The 15,956-nt window shown below is 41.6% G+C and overlaps 1 protein-coding gene across 1 annotated transcript in view; it reads left to right on the top strand.

Annotated features, from left to right (window-relative positions):
• Window positions 1–15,956, top strand: part of MFSD12 (major facilitator superfamily domain containing 12) — a 170,238-nt gene that overhangs the window by 38,027 nt on the left and 116,255 nt on the right.

The following is a 15,956-nucleotide window of genomic DNA, read 5'->3' as shown; positions in this document are numbered from 1 at the left end:
GTCCGTGCCCTGAAATTTTATTTACAGGCAACTAAAGATTTTCGACAAACTTCTTCCCTGTTTGTCGTTTATTCTGGACAGAGGAGAGGTCAAAAAGCATCTGCTACCTCTCTATCCTTTTGGCTTCGTAGCATAATACGTTTAGCTTATGAGACTGCTGGACAGCAACCTCCTGAAAGGATTACAGCTCATTCTACTAGAGCTGTGGCTTCCACTTGTTCATTTAAGAACGAGGCCTCTGTTGAACAGATTTGCAAGGCTGCAACTTGGTCTTCTCTTCATACTTTTTCCAAATTTTACAAATTTGACACTTTTGCTTCTTCGGAGGCTGTTTTTGGGAGAAAGGTTCTTCAGGCAGTGGTTCCTTCCGTATAGAGATCCTGCCTGTCCCTCCCGTCATCAGTGTACTTAGCTTTGGTATTGGTATCCCATAAGTAATGATGACCCGTGGACTGACTACACTTAACAGGAGAAAACATAATTTATGCTTACCTGATAAATTCCTTTCTCCTGTAGTGTAGTCAGTCCACGGCCCGCCCTGTTTTTTAAGGCAGGTCTAAATTTTTAAATTATACTCCAGTCACCATTGCACCCTATAGTTTCTTCTTTCTCGTTTGGTTTTTGGTCGAATGACTGGGTGTGACGTTGGGGAGAGGAGCTATATAGCAGCTCTGCTTGGGTGATCCTCTTGCACTTCCTGTTGGGGAGGAGTTAATATCCCATAAGTAATGATGACCCGTGGACTGACTACACTACAGGAGAAAGGAATTTATCAGGTAAGCATAAATTATGTTTTTTTTTTTTTTTTTTTTTTTTTTTTTTTTTTTGTATATTTTTGTGTGTATTCTTTTTGTACACCCGATATCACAATCACCAGAAGTGATTTACTTTATTTTCACTGATCTAAACTTGGTCACATCTCTACTAGTGTGTAACACTTTGGAAGGTTTATGCTTCTCAGTAACTACAATATATAGTGCCGCAAGTGCATTCCATCCCACTGTTACAGCCTGTCTTTTCGTTTATGTTTGTTTTTTTTTCCCATGGATCCATGAGGTTTTTTTTTTTTAAATGATTTTTAAGTTTCTTAATAACTCATAGGAGTTTACCATTGTACTGTACCACTCGAGTTTTAACCTTGTTTTTATCCTTTGTATTTTGATTCACTTGTTGTACTATTAAAGTCGAGATTTTATATATATATATATATATATATATATATATATATATATATTATATACTGTACCATTACAGTTCATATTTATCTTCACTTTACCGTGTAAAGCCAATTCAATCTGAGAGTTTTAGAATAACCTCATTCAGTATAGTAGTTTATTTACCAGTTACTTGAGTTTTTAGCTAAATCTCTCTACACTCTATTTACCCTTAGCCTCCGTCTGGAGGCGCCTGGGGGATAACCACTCCATAAAGCATCCTCCTCCTTGGTGGTTACTAGATGCCACACCCTTCGCACATAGGGGGGGTTTAGTTGGCGCGGCCAATCTATCATTTGTTCCCAATACAAATTACCTAGCAAGATTTGTTGTTCAGGAGAGACTTAAATAGGGAGGAGTTTTGACAAGAGGAAATTTAAAGGGAAAGTGTCCCGATTATGAATAAAGCAACAGATACTCCTGACAGTCTAGGACGTGAATACTAAACTAATTTTTTTTTTTTTTCTGGATATGGAGAGTCCACAACTTCATTCAATTAATAGTGGGAATCTCACTCCAGGCCAGCAGGAGGAGGCAAAGAGCACCACAGCAAAGCTGTTATGTGTCACTTCCCTACCCATAATCCCCAGTCATTCGACCGAAGGGAAATGGAGAAGAAATAACACAAAGGTGTAGAGGTGCCTGAGGTTTAGTCAAAAATAACTGTCTTTATAAAGGGTGGATCGTGCACTCAACATATCCGGAAAGAAATTTATCAGGTAAGCATACATTTTGTTTTCTTTCCTAAGATATGGAGAGTCCACAATCTAATTCAATTACTTGTGGGAACCAATACCCAAGCTAGAGGACACAGAATGAACAGGGAGGTAGAACAAGACAGGCAGACCTAAACAGAAGACACCGCTGCTTGAAGAACCTTTCTCCCAAAAGAGGCCTCAGCCGAGGCAAAAGTATCAAATTTGGAAAAAGTATGCAGAGGAGACCAAGTTGCAGTCTTGCAAATCTGTTCCACAGAAGCTTCATTTTTTGAAAGCTCCAAGGAGACAGCCCTAGATGAATGAGCTGTAATTCTGCTGTCCAGCTGTCTCATAAGCAAAACGAATTGTACTTCTCACAAGAGGAAAAGAGAAGTAGAAGTAGCCTTCTGACCCTTACGCTTTCCTGAGAAACAAACAGGTCAGAAGACTGGCGAAAATTCTATGTCGCCTGTAGGTAGAATTTTAGAGCATGCGCAACATCCAAGTTGTGCAACAGACAGTCTTTATGAGAAGAAGGATTGGGACAGAGAGAAGGAACAACAATTTCCTGATTAATATTTCTATCCGAAACCACTTAGGAAGAAACCCCAAATTAGTACGAAGAAAGATAAGGGGAATTCCACTGCAAAGCAGAGAGTTCCGAGACTCTCAGAGTAGAAGAGATAGCAATAAGAAACAAAACCTTCCAAGATAGTAAATTTAATATATATGAAATGCATTGGCTCAAACTGAGCCTGCTGCAAAACTTTAATAACAAGATTAAGCTCCAAGGAGGAGCAACAGGTTTAAACACAGGCCTGATTCTGACCAGGGCCTGACAAAAAGATTGAGCATTTGGCACATCCGCCAGCCGCTTGTGTAACAAAATGGATAATGCAGAAATCTGACCTTTCAGAAAACTGACTGACAACCCTTTCTCCAGACCTTCCTGGAGAAAAGACAAAATTCTAGGAATCCTGACCCTACTCAAGAGTAGCCCTTAGATTCACACTAATAAAGGTATTTACCCCATAATTTATGGTAAATTTTTAGAGTAACAGGCTTGCGAGCCTGGATCTTGGTTTCAATGACCGACTCAGAAAATCCACGCTTTGACAGAACTAAGTGTTCAAAATCCAAGCAGTCATCTTCAGAGAAATGAAATTTGGATGGAGAAATGGACCCTGAGTTAGAAGGTCCTTGCTCAGAGGCAACCTCCAAGATGGCCGCGATGACATCTTCACCAGGTCTGCATACCAGATCCTGCGAGGCCATGCAGGAGCTTTTAGAATTATCGATGCTCTCTCTTGTTTGATACGAGCAATAACTCATGGAGGAGCGCAAACGGAGGGAAACGGGTATGCTAGAACGAAATCTCAAAGAACCACCAGAGCATCTATTAGGGCGGCTTGAGGATCTCTTGACCTTGAACCATACCTTGGAAGCTTGGCGTTCTGCTGAGACGCCATCATCCACTTGGGCACACCCCATTTAAGGGTTAACCTGGAAAACACCTCCAGATGGAGAGCCCACTCCCCGGGATGAAATGTCTGCTCAGGAAATCTGCTTCCCAGTTGTCCACTCCAGGAATGTGGATGGCAGACAACAATTGTGAGCTTCCACCCACTGAATAATCTGTGCCACCTCCTTCATGGCTAAGGAACTCAAAGTTCCTCCCTGGTGGTTGTTGTAAGCTACTGAGGTGATGTCCAAATGAAACCTGATAAACCGGGCTAAAGACAATTGAGGCCAAGCCATCAAGCATTCTAAATCACTCTCAACTCCAAAGTGTTTATGGGGAGAGGAGACTCTTCCCGAGTCCATAGTCCCTGCACCTTTAACGAGTCCCTGACTTCTCCCCAGCATAGTAGGCTAGCATCCATGGTCACAATCACCCAGGAAGGTCTCCGGAAGCATGTGCCCTGAGACAGATGCTCCTGAGAGAGCCAAAACGGGAGAGAGTCAGTCGACTGGTCTAGATCGATCCTGAGACAAATCCTAATGGTCTCCGTTCCATTGTCTGAGCATGCATAATTGCAGAGCTCTCAAATGGAATCAAGCAAATTGAATGATGTCCATGGAAGCGACCATCAGACAATTGCCTCCATACATTGAGCCACTAATGGCCGAACAGACTGTGGAGAGAGGCAAGAGGAGAAAATTTTGGATTGTCTGACTTCCGACTTCATAGGTAATCTATTATGGTCCCTAAGAAAACCACCCTTGTAGCTGAATCTGAAAAAGGAGTTCCCTTGTTCCACTTTCTAACCGTGGGAACATGGAAAAGACAACAAGATCTCTGTATGAGAGTTTGCTTGTTGAAAATATTGCGCCTGAACCAATATGTTGTCCGGGGTTGGCGCCACTGCAATTCCCGAGACCTAATTACTGCCAAAAGAGCCCCCAGAACCTTTGAGAAAATTCTGCGAGATGTGGCAAGGCCAAACGGAAGAGCCACAAACTGAGTTTGTCTAGAAAGGGGTATCTCAGGAATTTGTGATCCCTGTGGATCGGAACGTGAAGATGCGTGTCCTTCAGGTCTATGGTCGTCTTGAACTGACCCTCTTGGACCAAAGGAAGAATGGTTTCCATTTTAAATGACAGTACCCTGAGAAACTTGAGGCACATTTGGTAAAATGGGTTGAAAAGTTCCCACTTTTTTTTTTTTTTTTTTTTTTGTGGCAACTACGAACAGATTTGAATAGAATCCTAAACCCTGCTCCCTTACTGGAACAATCACTCCCAGGGAGGAAAGGTCCTGAACGCAGTTTAAGAATGCCTCTTTTTACCTGGTCTGCAGATAATCTTGAGAGGTGGAATATCTGCCCCTGGGAGGGAAAGTTTTAAATTCTATTTTTAACCCCTGAGATACTGTGTCCACAGCCCAAGGATCTGGGACATATCGTCTCCACGCTTGACCAAAAAAATAAAATCTGCCCCCCACTAGATGCGGACTGGGGTCGACCCTTCATGCTGAGTTAGACTCAGCTGAGGACTTCTTTGATTGCTTCCCCTTATTCCAAGACTGATTGGGCTTCCAAGAAGACTTGGACTGCTCCTGCTTGGAAGAGGGAAAGGAAGACTTTTGAAGTTATGAAAGGAATGAAAATTAATTTAACGTCCTTTGAGTCCTTCTTCTTGTCTTGCGTTAGAAAAGACCCTTTCCACCCGTAATATCGCAAGCAAAGAAAACCAACTGCCAAATTTTAAGTGTATCCATAAATCACTGTAATAAAACATAAGCCACACACATACTAAAAGTATTTCAACAAAATTAGCCCAAAGAGGAAAAAAGGATAAATGGAAGATTATCCCCTAGTCTCAACATGCATAATGTGCCTGCCCACAGACAAAAAATCCTGTATAAAGGATTTTAAAAATCTCCCCATCTACTGCATATGACATATATTCTTCTGAAGTGCAAGTCTCCAAGACCTAGAAGACAAAAGCACTTACCTGCGGTCTAGCTGTCCAGCAGGAATACAGTTCACAAGGTGTGAAAGGACACATACTCCTTGCAGAGACCTGTAGAAAAAGAAAGAACAGAGTAACCAACTCTCGCTTTCTGTACCATGGGCAGCAATGTGTTAGGAAACAAAGCAAGGACTTCCTCACAACTTCCTAACTGCTTAAAAGCCACCACTACTCTACTGAAGAGGTTGACGTGGACTCGGCTAAACGCAAATCCTTACTTGCAGGTAAAAGTACCTGAAAAGGAATTCATTTCTTCAGAAACCAAACTTCACCTCCACCATTGACAGAGGCAAAGATAATGAACTGGGGATTATGGGTAGGTGGAATAGCACTCCTGCTGGCCAGGAGTGCTATTCCCACTAGTAATTGAATGACGTGGACTCTCCATATCTTAGGAAAGAAAGGAGCTCATAGTAAGAGTTTTACCTAGATGGTTAAACCTGCGAGAGGCAAATATGGAAGGTAACATTACACTTTGGCGAATAGAAACATTTGAGTAAGCTATTAAGTGTGTGTGTGTGTATATATGTGTGTGTGTGTATATATATATATATATATATATATATATATATATATATGTATATGTGTCCCATATGTGCTTAATTCTTGTGATCACAACTGTTTATCTATATGTTAAACTAGCTCACGGGATTTAAAACGAAAAATAAATTTTCCACATTTATAGCTGAGTGTCGCTTAGGTTATATAGACTACAATGTTGCCTTTTTTTTTTTTTTTTTTTTTTCTTCACCTCCTTAAATTAAAGTACACTGATTGTGGGCTCTCAAATATGCCATAAAGTTAGATTAGCCGCCTCCTCCTTCTAGAAATTCCTTCATTGGATATGATATGGGAAAATGAAAGGGTTGGAGAACTTTCCAAATGGCTAAAGTCACCAATGTCATCTCCATTGGCCTGGTTCCTAACATACGGTCATGCTGCAAAGTTATTTGAAAAAGGTTCTGAGAAGATCTAGGGGTTGGAGACAGCCATGTGGGCATGCAGCTGTAGCACAAATCTTCTTGTGTAAATGGTCCTCCATTATGACGGATCGCTGGATCCTCTCTAGAGGGCTGTGGCGTAGTTTTGTATGGTTGTTTTATCTGCTTGATTTTTATTTTTCGGGAGATGAATGTATTGACTGCTATACCTGTCCCCTACTAAGCTCCACTGCAATCTCGTGGTTCTTTATGTTAAGTAGCGGGGCCATATCTATAATGGGAGTTGATAAATTAAACTGTAAGGCCGGCTGCTTGACCGTGTATAGTTTCTGTTGTATAAGCCCCCTCAGATGAACTGCTAGCTTAATTCAGGTCAGTATGCTCATTGATGTCAGTGGAGAGTCTGAAACGTTGTCAGATATTCAGGGAGATTTTATATAATATACAGTATTTAAAACAAAAATGCACCATTTTCACTATTAAATAGATTTTTGCTATTACATACTGAAAATATACCAGACTGCTTGGTCCCAGAAAAGGTTTGAATTTTGGAATATTTGCAACTGTAAAATGGGACAGTTTGGAGAGGAGATGTAAACATATCCAGTCATTTAGGCAATATTTACATGACATAATACAGCGTATACCGGCAACATAAATGTAGTTTTATATCATTCGTAATACTTTCGTATACGTAGTACCCTCAGAAAGATAGTACAGTACTGAAAAGTAAACCAAAGACTCGGGCAGAGAAGATTGCGACATAAGAGTGGGGGTTATTATTATTATTATATTATTATTATTATTATTATTATTATTATTCCTGATTTGTACCTGTACCACATTGTATCAGCACTCCTGTAGAGCATCTCGGAGAGGACTTGATCTTTATCAAGCTGTTCGTACAAGCAATGCTTCAATCAGGGTTTATCAAGCAGCAGTTATCTGATCGCTGCTTACCTAATCTGTTCTCCAACTCTTAGGTGGAGAATTTCAATCTCCTGTTTGCGTACGGTGGGCGGGGTTGCATGGGATGCTCGTGTGCAATGGTAAATGCAAGCTGCGAATTGCTGACTGCCAGAGGAGAAGGCGGACAGGGGCAAATATGTCTGCCCCTGGATGATAAATCCCATAGTTTCAAGAGATATCGGTGTGTTTTCTTCTTACTTCAATACTGTTCCCAGAGATTTTTAGTTGGGTTGAGGTCCCGTGGTTATGTACTTAATGCCAAGCAAATAAGCTTCCTTGGATTCTAGGCATAATATATTAGCGGATCCAGTCTCCAAGCAACTCTTCACCAGCACAAAGAGTCGGACTACTATATACTGATCAGGTGATTTACATAAAGAGACTTGGGCAGTGAGGAATTTACCAGGAGACTGGAGCCGCTTATATAGTATGATACTGTAAATATTGCGGACACAAAACCACTACATGGAAAGGTCACACACAACCAACTCTGCTTTTTAACAGCATCCAGAAACCGGTCGGCACAGAGTGATAAAGAAATAGTGTCTGCCGAGTAACACACCTTTATTTGATATATATTGGACTTTAGACATACCACGCACAGTTTTAATTTGTGTTATGAATAATTTTACTTGCAAGAAAATCTTCTTCCATACTTCTCTGACCAAAGAAAAGTACCATTCTGTTTTGCTAAGTGTAATAAGAGTCCAGATTAGGCAAATGTTTTTTAATTGTAGGTTTTACACATTGGTGTTTGCTTCTCATGCTGCTGACTTCTCACTGAAATTTCATGGTTACAATCAAAAATGTTAAATTTTGATTGGTCAGTAAACGGGATTCTTTTCAAGTCTTCCATTATGAATGTCTATATTAAACTCCCAATCAAATGTTAAAAGGCATATAATTTTTAATCTAAAACCTCTCACCCCTTGTGGGAGCTTTGATTGACCACATCAATTACATTAATTTAATCACCAGTGACATCACCATGCAGTCAAAACATTACTTTCTCCAACATTGGTGTGTCCGGTCCACGGCGTCATCCATTACTTGTGGGAATATTCTCGTCCCCAACAGGAAATGGCAAAGAGCACAGCAAAAGCTGTCCATATAGCCCCTCCTCAGGCTCCGCCCCCCCCCCAGTCATTCTCTTTGCCGCTCTGAACAAGTAGCATCTCCACGGAGATGGTGAAGAGTATGTGGTGTTTAGTTGTAGTTTTTATTCTTCTATCAAAAGTTTATTTTGAAATAGTACTGGTATGTGCTATTTACTCTGAAACAGAAAGAGATGAAGAGTTCTGTTTAAAAGAAGAGTGATTTTAGCAGCAGTAACTAAAATCAATTGCTGTTCCCACACAGGACTGTTGAGCCAGAGAACTTCAGTTGGGGGGGGGGACAGTTTGCAGACTTTTCTGCTCAAGGTATGACTAGCCATTTTTCTAACACAGACTGTGTAATGCTGGAAGGCTGTCATTTTCCCTCATGGGGATCGGTAAGCCATTTTCTTAGACTCAGAAAGAATAAAGGGCTTATTATGGGCTATTAACTGGTGGACACTCTTAAGGGCTAAATCGATTGTTAAGTTATTATTTAAAGTTTGAAGTGGATTTCACACTTTTTACTATTTGGGGAACGTTTTTATCGCCAGGCACTAGTTAAGACACCTTCCCAGTCAGGAAAGGCCTTTCACTATAGTAAGCAGAGCCTCATTTTCGCGCCATTATTGTGCAGTTTCTTTTGAGTGCAGTGCATGCAGCTGCATGTGAGAGGGTCTGGTATCCACTGAGAACGTTCCTACAAGGCTTGAATTGGTATCGTATACCCCCCTGGGATAGGTGAAGTCGCAACAAAGGCTGTGGCTGGGACTGTAGTGGGGTTAAAATTGCAAACGGCTCCGGTTTCCACATTTTAAGGGTTAACAGCTTGAAAATTGGGGTGCAATACTTTGAATGCATTAAGACACTGTGGTGAAAATTGGTAAAGTTTAGATAATTCCTTCATATTTTTTGACATATTTAGTAAATAAAGTGTGCTCTGTTTAACATTAAAGAGACGGTAACGCTTTTGTTTAATAACGGTTTTTGTACTTTATTACAAGTTTAAGCCTGTTTAACAAGTCTGTGCCTTCAGATAGAACTATGTTCTGTATGATGGAAGCCAATGTGTCTCCCCCTTCAAAATTGTGTGATAAATGGGCCATGAGCGTCCAAACAAAGTAAGGACAGTACTGCCACAGATAGTAAAGGTTGCCCAAGATGATTCCATCAGATGAAGGGAGTAGACTTAGTTCTACATCTCTCCTTCTGTGTCTACTACAGTTATGGCCCACGCAGGAGACCCCTATACTTCTAGCGCGCCAATGCTTGTTACTAGGCAACAATTGACGGCATGTAATGGATAACTCCATAGCAAATATTTTATCCAAAATGCCTGCATTATCAGAGAGAAGCGCGATTGCTCAGTTTTTAAACACTGTAGAGCAGGAGGGCGCTGATGATAATTGCTCTGTCATACCCTCACACCAATCTGAAGTGGCCAGTGAGGAGGTTTGTCAGATGGGGAAATTTCTGATTCAGGTAGAATTTCTCAGCAGGCAGAACCTGATGTTGTGACATTTAAATTAGAGCATCTCCGCTCATTACTTAAGGAGGTGCTATCTACTCTGGATGATTGTGACAATCGTTCATCTTGCACAATTTTTCTGGGATGACCAAAGTTCCTAGAGGTCCCGGTGCACCCTGATGCCTTTCCGATACCTAAAAGGGTGGCGGACATAGTGAATAAGGAGTGGGAGAAGCCAGGCATACCTTTTGTCCCTCCTCCTATATTTAAGAAATTGTTCCCCATGGTCGACCCCAGGAAGGACACATGGCAAACAGTCCCTAAGGTCGAGGGGGCGGTTTCTACACTAGCCAAACGCACAACCATTCCCATTGAGGACAATTGTGCTTTCAAAGATCCTATGGATAAAAAAATTGCAGGGTTTGCTTAAAAAGATTTTTGTACAGCAAGGTTGCCTCCTTCAACCTATTTCATGCATTATTCCTGTCACTACAGCGGCGTGTTTCTGGTTCGAGGAACTGAAAAGTCGCTCTGTAGGGAGGACTTCCGTATGAGGAGGTTATGGACAGAATTCACGCACTTAAGTTAGCTAATTCCTTTATTTTAGATGCCGCTTTGCAGTTAGCGAGAGTTAGCGGCGAAAATTCAGGGTTTGCAATTGTGCCCAGAGCGCTCTGGCTAAAGTCTTGGTCGGCGATGTATCTTCCAAGACAAAATTGCTTAATATCCCTTTTAAAGGTTAGACCCTTTTTGGGCCAGAATTGAAAGAGATTATCTCAGACATCACTGGGGGGAAAGGGCCATCGCCCTCCCACAAGATAGGCCTTTCAAGGCCTAAGAATAAGTCCAATTTTCGTTCCTTTTCGCAATTTCAGCAACGGACCGGCCTTCCAGCTCTAGCAGCCTCTAGACAAGAGGGTAACTGCTTCCCAGACCAAACCAGCTTGGAAACCGATGCAAGGCTGGAACAAGGGGTAAGCAGGCCAAGAAGCCTGCTGCCTACCAAATCAGCATGAAGGAGTAGCCCCCTACTAGATCCGGTTCCGGATCTAGTAGGGGGCAGACTCTCTCTCTTTGCTCAGGCTTGGGCAAGAGATGTTCAGGATCCCTGGGCACTAGAAATAGTCTCTCAGGGTTATCTTCTAGAATTCAAGGAACTACCCCCAAGGGGAAGGTTCCACATGTCTCACTTATCTTCAAACCAAATAGACAGGCATTCTTACATTGTGTAGAAGACCTGTTAAAGATGGGAGTGATACACCCAGTTCTAACTGTGGAACAAGGTCAGGGGTTTTACTCAAATCTGTTTGTAGTTCCCAAAAAAGAGAACCAATTCTGGTTTTAAAAATTCTAAACAAATTTCTCAGTTCCATCGTTCAAAATGGAAACCATTCGAACAATTTTACCTACAATCCAGGAGGGTCAATATATGACTACCGTGGATTTAAAGGATGCGTATCTACATATTCCTATCCACAAAGATCATCATCATCAGTTCCTAAGGTTCGCCTTTCTGGACAAACATTATCAGTTCGTGGCTCTCCCATTCGGACTAGCCACTGCTCCCAGAATTTTCACAAAGGTGCTCGGTCCCTTCTAGCGGTTCTAAGACCAAGGGGGCATTGCAGTGGCACCTTATCTGGACAACATTCTAATTCAAAGCGTCGTCTCTTTCCAAGCAAAGGCTCATACAGACATTGTTCTAGCCTTTCTCAGATCTCACGGGTGGAAAGGTGAACGTAGAAAAGAAGTTCCCTGTCTCCGTCGACAAGAGTTCCCTTTTTGGGAACAATAATAGATTCTTTAGAAATGAAGATCTTCTTGACAGAAGTCAGAAGTCAAAGCTTCTAAACGCTTGTCAAGTTCTTCACTCTATTCCTGACGCCTTCCATAGCTCAGTGCATGGAAGTAGTAGGGTTGATGGTTGCAGCAATGACATAGTTCCTTTTGCTCGAATTCATCTAAGACCATTACAACTGTGCATGCTCAAGCAGTGGGATGGGGGACTAGACAGACTTTGTCTCCAATGATTCAAGTAGACCAGATGACCAGAGACTCACTCCGTTGGTGGTTGTCCCCGGATCACCTGTCTCAGGGAATGAGTTTTCGCAGACCAGAGTGGGTTATTGTCACGACCAACGCCAGTCTATTAGGCTGGGGCGCGGTCTGGGATTCCCTGAAAGCTCAGGGTCTATGGTCTCGGAAGAGTCTCTTCTCCCGATCAACATCCTGTAACTGAGAGCGATATTCAATGCTCTCCGGGCTTGGCCTCAACTAGCGAAGGCCGGATTCATAAGATTCCAGTCAGACATGACTGTAGCTTACATCAACCATCAGGGGGGAACAAGGAGTTCCTTGGCGATGAGAGAGGTATCCAAAATCATCAAATGGGCGGAGGATCACTCCTGCCACCTATCTGCAATCCACATCCCAGGAGTAGACAACTGGGAGGCGGATTATCTGAGTCGTCAGACTTTCCATCCGGGGGAGTGGGAACTCCACCCAGAGGTTTTTGCCCAGTGGACTCAATTATGGGGCATTCCAGACATGGATCTGATGGCGTCTCGTCAGAACTTCAAGGTTCCTTGCTACGGGTCCAGATCCAGGGATCCCAAGGCGACTCTGGTGGATGCATTAGTGGCGCCTTGGTCGTTTCAACCTAGCTTATGCGTTTCCACCGTTCCCTCTCCTTCCAGGCTTGTAGCCAGGATCAACAGGAGAGAAGCCTCAGTGATTCTGATAGCTCCTGCGTGGCCGCGCAGGACTTGGTATGCAGACCTGGTGAATTATGTCATCGGCTCCACCATGGAAGGCTACCTTTGAGACAGATCTTCTAGTACAAGGTCCATTCGAACATCCAAATCTAGTTTCCTGCCAGCTGACTGCTTGGAAATTGACGCTTGATTTTATCAAGCGTGGGGTTTTCGATTCAGTGATAGATACTCTGGTCACAAGCCAGAAAACCCGTGACTAGAAAGATTTACCATAAAATATGGAAAAAGATATATCTGTTGGTGTGAATCCAAGGGATTCTCCTGGAGTAAGATTAAAATTCCTAAGATCCTCTCCTTTCTCCAAGAAGGTTTGGTTAAGGGATTGTCAGCAAGTTCTCTAAAAGGACAGATTTCTGCTTTATCTGTCTTGCTGCACAAACGACTGGCAGCTGTGCCAGATGTACAAGCTTTTGTACAGGCTTTGGTCAGAATCAAGCCTGTTTACAGACCTTTGACTCCTCCTTGGAGTCTAAATTTAGTTCTTTCAGTTCTTCAAGGGGTTCCGTTTGAACCCTTACATTCCATAGATATCAAGTTGCTATCTTGGAAAGTTCTATTTTTGGTTTCTATTTCTTCTGCTAGAAGAGTTTCTGAATTATCTGCTTTGCAGTGTAATCCTATCTGGTGTTCCATTCAGATAAGGTCGTTTTGCGTACTAAGCCTGGTTTCCTTCCGAAGGTTGTTTCCAACAGGAATATTAACCAGGAAATAGTTGTTCCTTCTCTGTGTCCGAATCCAGTTTCAAAGAAGGAACGTTTGTTACACAATTTAGATGTAGTTCGTGCTTTAAAGTTCTATTAGAAGCAACTAAGGATTTAGACAAACCTCATTTTTGTTTGTCTTTTACTCTGGAAGAGGAGAGGACAAAAAGCTACGGCTACCTCTCTTTCTTTCTGGCTGAAAAGCATTATCCGATTGGCTTATCGAGACTGCAGCCCTCCTGAACGAGTCACAGCTCACTCCACTAGAGCTGTGGCTTCCATGGGCCTTCAAGAACGGGGCTTCTATTGATCAGATATGTAAGGCAGCGACTTGGTCTTCTCTGCAACACTTTTGCCAAATTTTACAATTTGATACTTTTGCTTCTTCGGAGGCTGTTTCTTGGGGGAGAGGTTTTGCAAGCCTTGGTGCTTCTGTTTAGGTAACCTGATTTGCTCCCTCCCTTCATCCGTGTCCTAAAGCTTTGTATTGGTTCCCACAAGTAAGGATGACGCCGTGGACCGGGACACACCAATGTTGGGAGAAAAACAGAATTTATGCTTACCTGATAAATTACTTTCTCCAATGGTGTGGTCCGGTCCACGGCCCGCCCTGGTTTTTTAATCGGGTTGAAAAATTTCTTCTCTGTATACTACAGTCACCAACGGCACCCTATAGTTTCTCCTTCTTTTTCTCCTAAACCGTCGGTCGAAATGACTGGGGGTGCGGGAGCCTGAGGAGGGGCTATATGGACAGCTTTTGCTGTGCTCTTTGCCATTTCCTGTTGGGGAAGAGAATATTCCCACAAGTAATGGATGACGCCGTGGACCCGGACACACCGTTGGAGAAAGTAATTTATCAGGTAAGCATAAATTCTGTGTGTTTCAGTGTGCTTCTGTCTCATGGACCAGATGCCCACAGGCATGCACTTCTTTTAGTAGCAAAATCATAATAAATTGCTCAGCTTTACCTGGGTACTTTTTATTTTTGTGTGACTAGGGTGAGAGGGAGTGGCTCAACATGCACTGGGTACATTTTCCTTGGCACAAAGCAACCAGAGCAAAGTGCTGCTTTGAAGATAAGTCTATTTCAGAGCAGTGTTGTAAAGCTACAGTGCGTTGATTAATGGCTGGCTCTCAGGGATTTTTTGTTAACCCTGCTCCTACTAGCCTTTTCTGGTCCTGAATTTAAGACTTTCTTGTGAGCAAATGCACTTTTTTTTCCTCTTCTGCAGCTAGTTTGCAATGCAATTTTCAACTGCTACTATATATTATTTAACTTTAAAAATGGCTTTATTCACAGGTTGAACATATTGCAATTGAGCTGCTGCTTTAGTGTAGCTGCCTACTTTAAAATTGATTTTTTTCATTTTAAAATGACCTGTAGGAAAATAAATTTTCACCAAAAAAAAAAAAAATCTTGCAGAAAGTGAAAAAAACTTCTGGTACTGTTCAATATAACCTTCTAGAACAAGGACCATGTGTTTTAAAACAAACTTTTATAGCGAAGTTTGTTTAGTGTGTTAACCTTTGAGGCCTGTCTGAGGTTTGTGGGCTGTTAAAATCAGAGGAAACGTGCTTATAGAATGCAGACGCCACAAATACAGTGAAAATACCACTAGATATATTTAACTACATCTGTTTCTACGTAACTTTCTATTTTTGTTTGCTTCAGTATACTAGATTTCTCCCCCCCCCCCCCATGTTATCCCCATGACAGCCCCTGTGAGTGCAAACTTAGATAATGCTCTAAAGTATAGAAGCCAAATAAATGCTAATGTTCTTTTGTGGAAAATAAATATGTATGGTTCCCCCGCTAAGCTGTTATTTATGTGAAGTGCCCTGTTGGTAAGCTACAGTGAAAACCTGTGGCAACTTTAACAAAGGCTTTGTGGCCTCTAAGATTATAACATTTTTTAAATAAGGAGAAAAATAGTCCAGGATTTTAAAACCAAGAGTAAACATTTTTATTGGTTAAAATATGTAGAGATGTCTACATTTCTTATTAGGAAAAGTGATTTTGAAAGCCAAAAGTAAAGTACACAGGTTCACGCTTTATTCAAGAATCAAACTTTATAGCCATTTTGGGGTCAGTATCAATCATGAATTAAAAGTCAAATATTAAGGGATATGAAACACAAAAATTTCCTTTTGTGATTCAGATAGCGGCATACAATTTAAAGAAAGTTTCCATTTTACTTTGTTTGGCACGGTCCACTTTGTTAAAGCAAAACTTAGGTAGCTATTTGGAGGAGCATGGAAATAAATTGTGCTATCATCTAGTGCTCTTGCAAATGGATAACATTTTGGCAAAACTTTTGCCAAATAGTGCTCCAGACATGAACGCTCCTGATCTTAACCCCTTAATGACCGCAGCACTTTTCCATTTTCTGTCCGTTTGGGCCCAAGGCTATTTTTACATTTTTGCGGTGTTTGTGTTTAGCTGTAATTTTCCTCTTACTCATTTACTGTAAACCACACATATTATATACCGTTTTTCTCGCCATTAAATGGACTTTCAAAATAGTACCATTATTTTAATCATATCTTATAATTTACTATAAAAAAACATTATAAAATATGAGGAACAAATGGAAAAAAACACATTTTTTCTAACTTTGACCCC

Source organism: Bombina bombina, chromosome 2 (assembly GCF_027579735.1).
Source record: "Bombina bombina isolate aBomBom1 chromosome 2, aBomBom1.pri, whole genome shotgun sequence".
In the NCBI taxonomy this organism is placed as follows: Eukaryota; Metazoa; Chordata; class Amphibia; order Anura; family Bombinatoridae; genus Bombina; species Bombina bombina.
The sequence above is the reverse complement of the archived record's forward strand: the minus strand, read 5'-3'. Positions and strand labels throughout refer to the sequence as shown.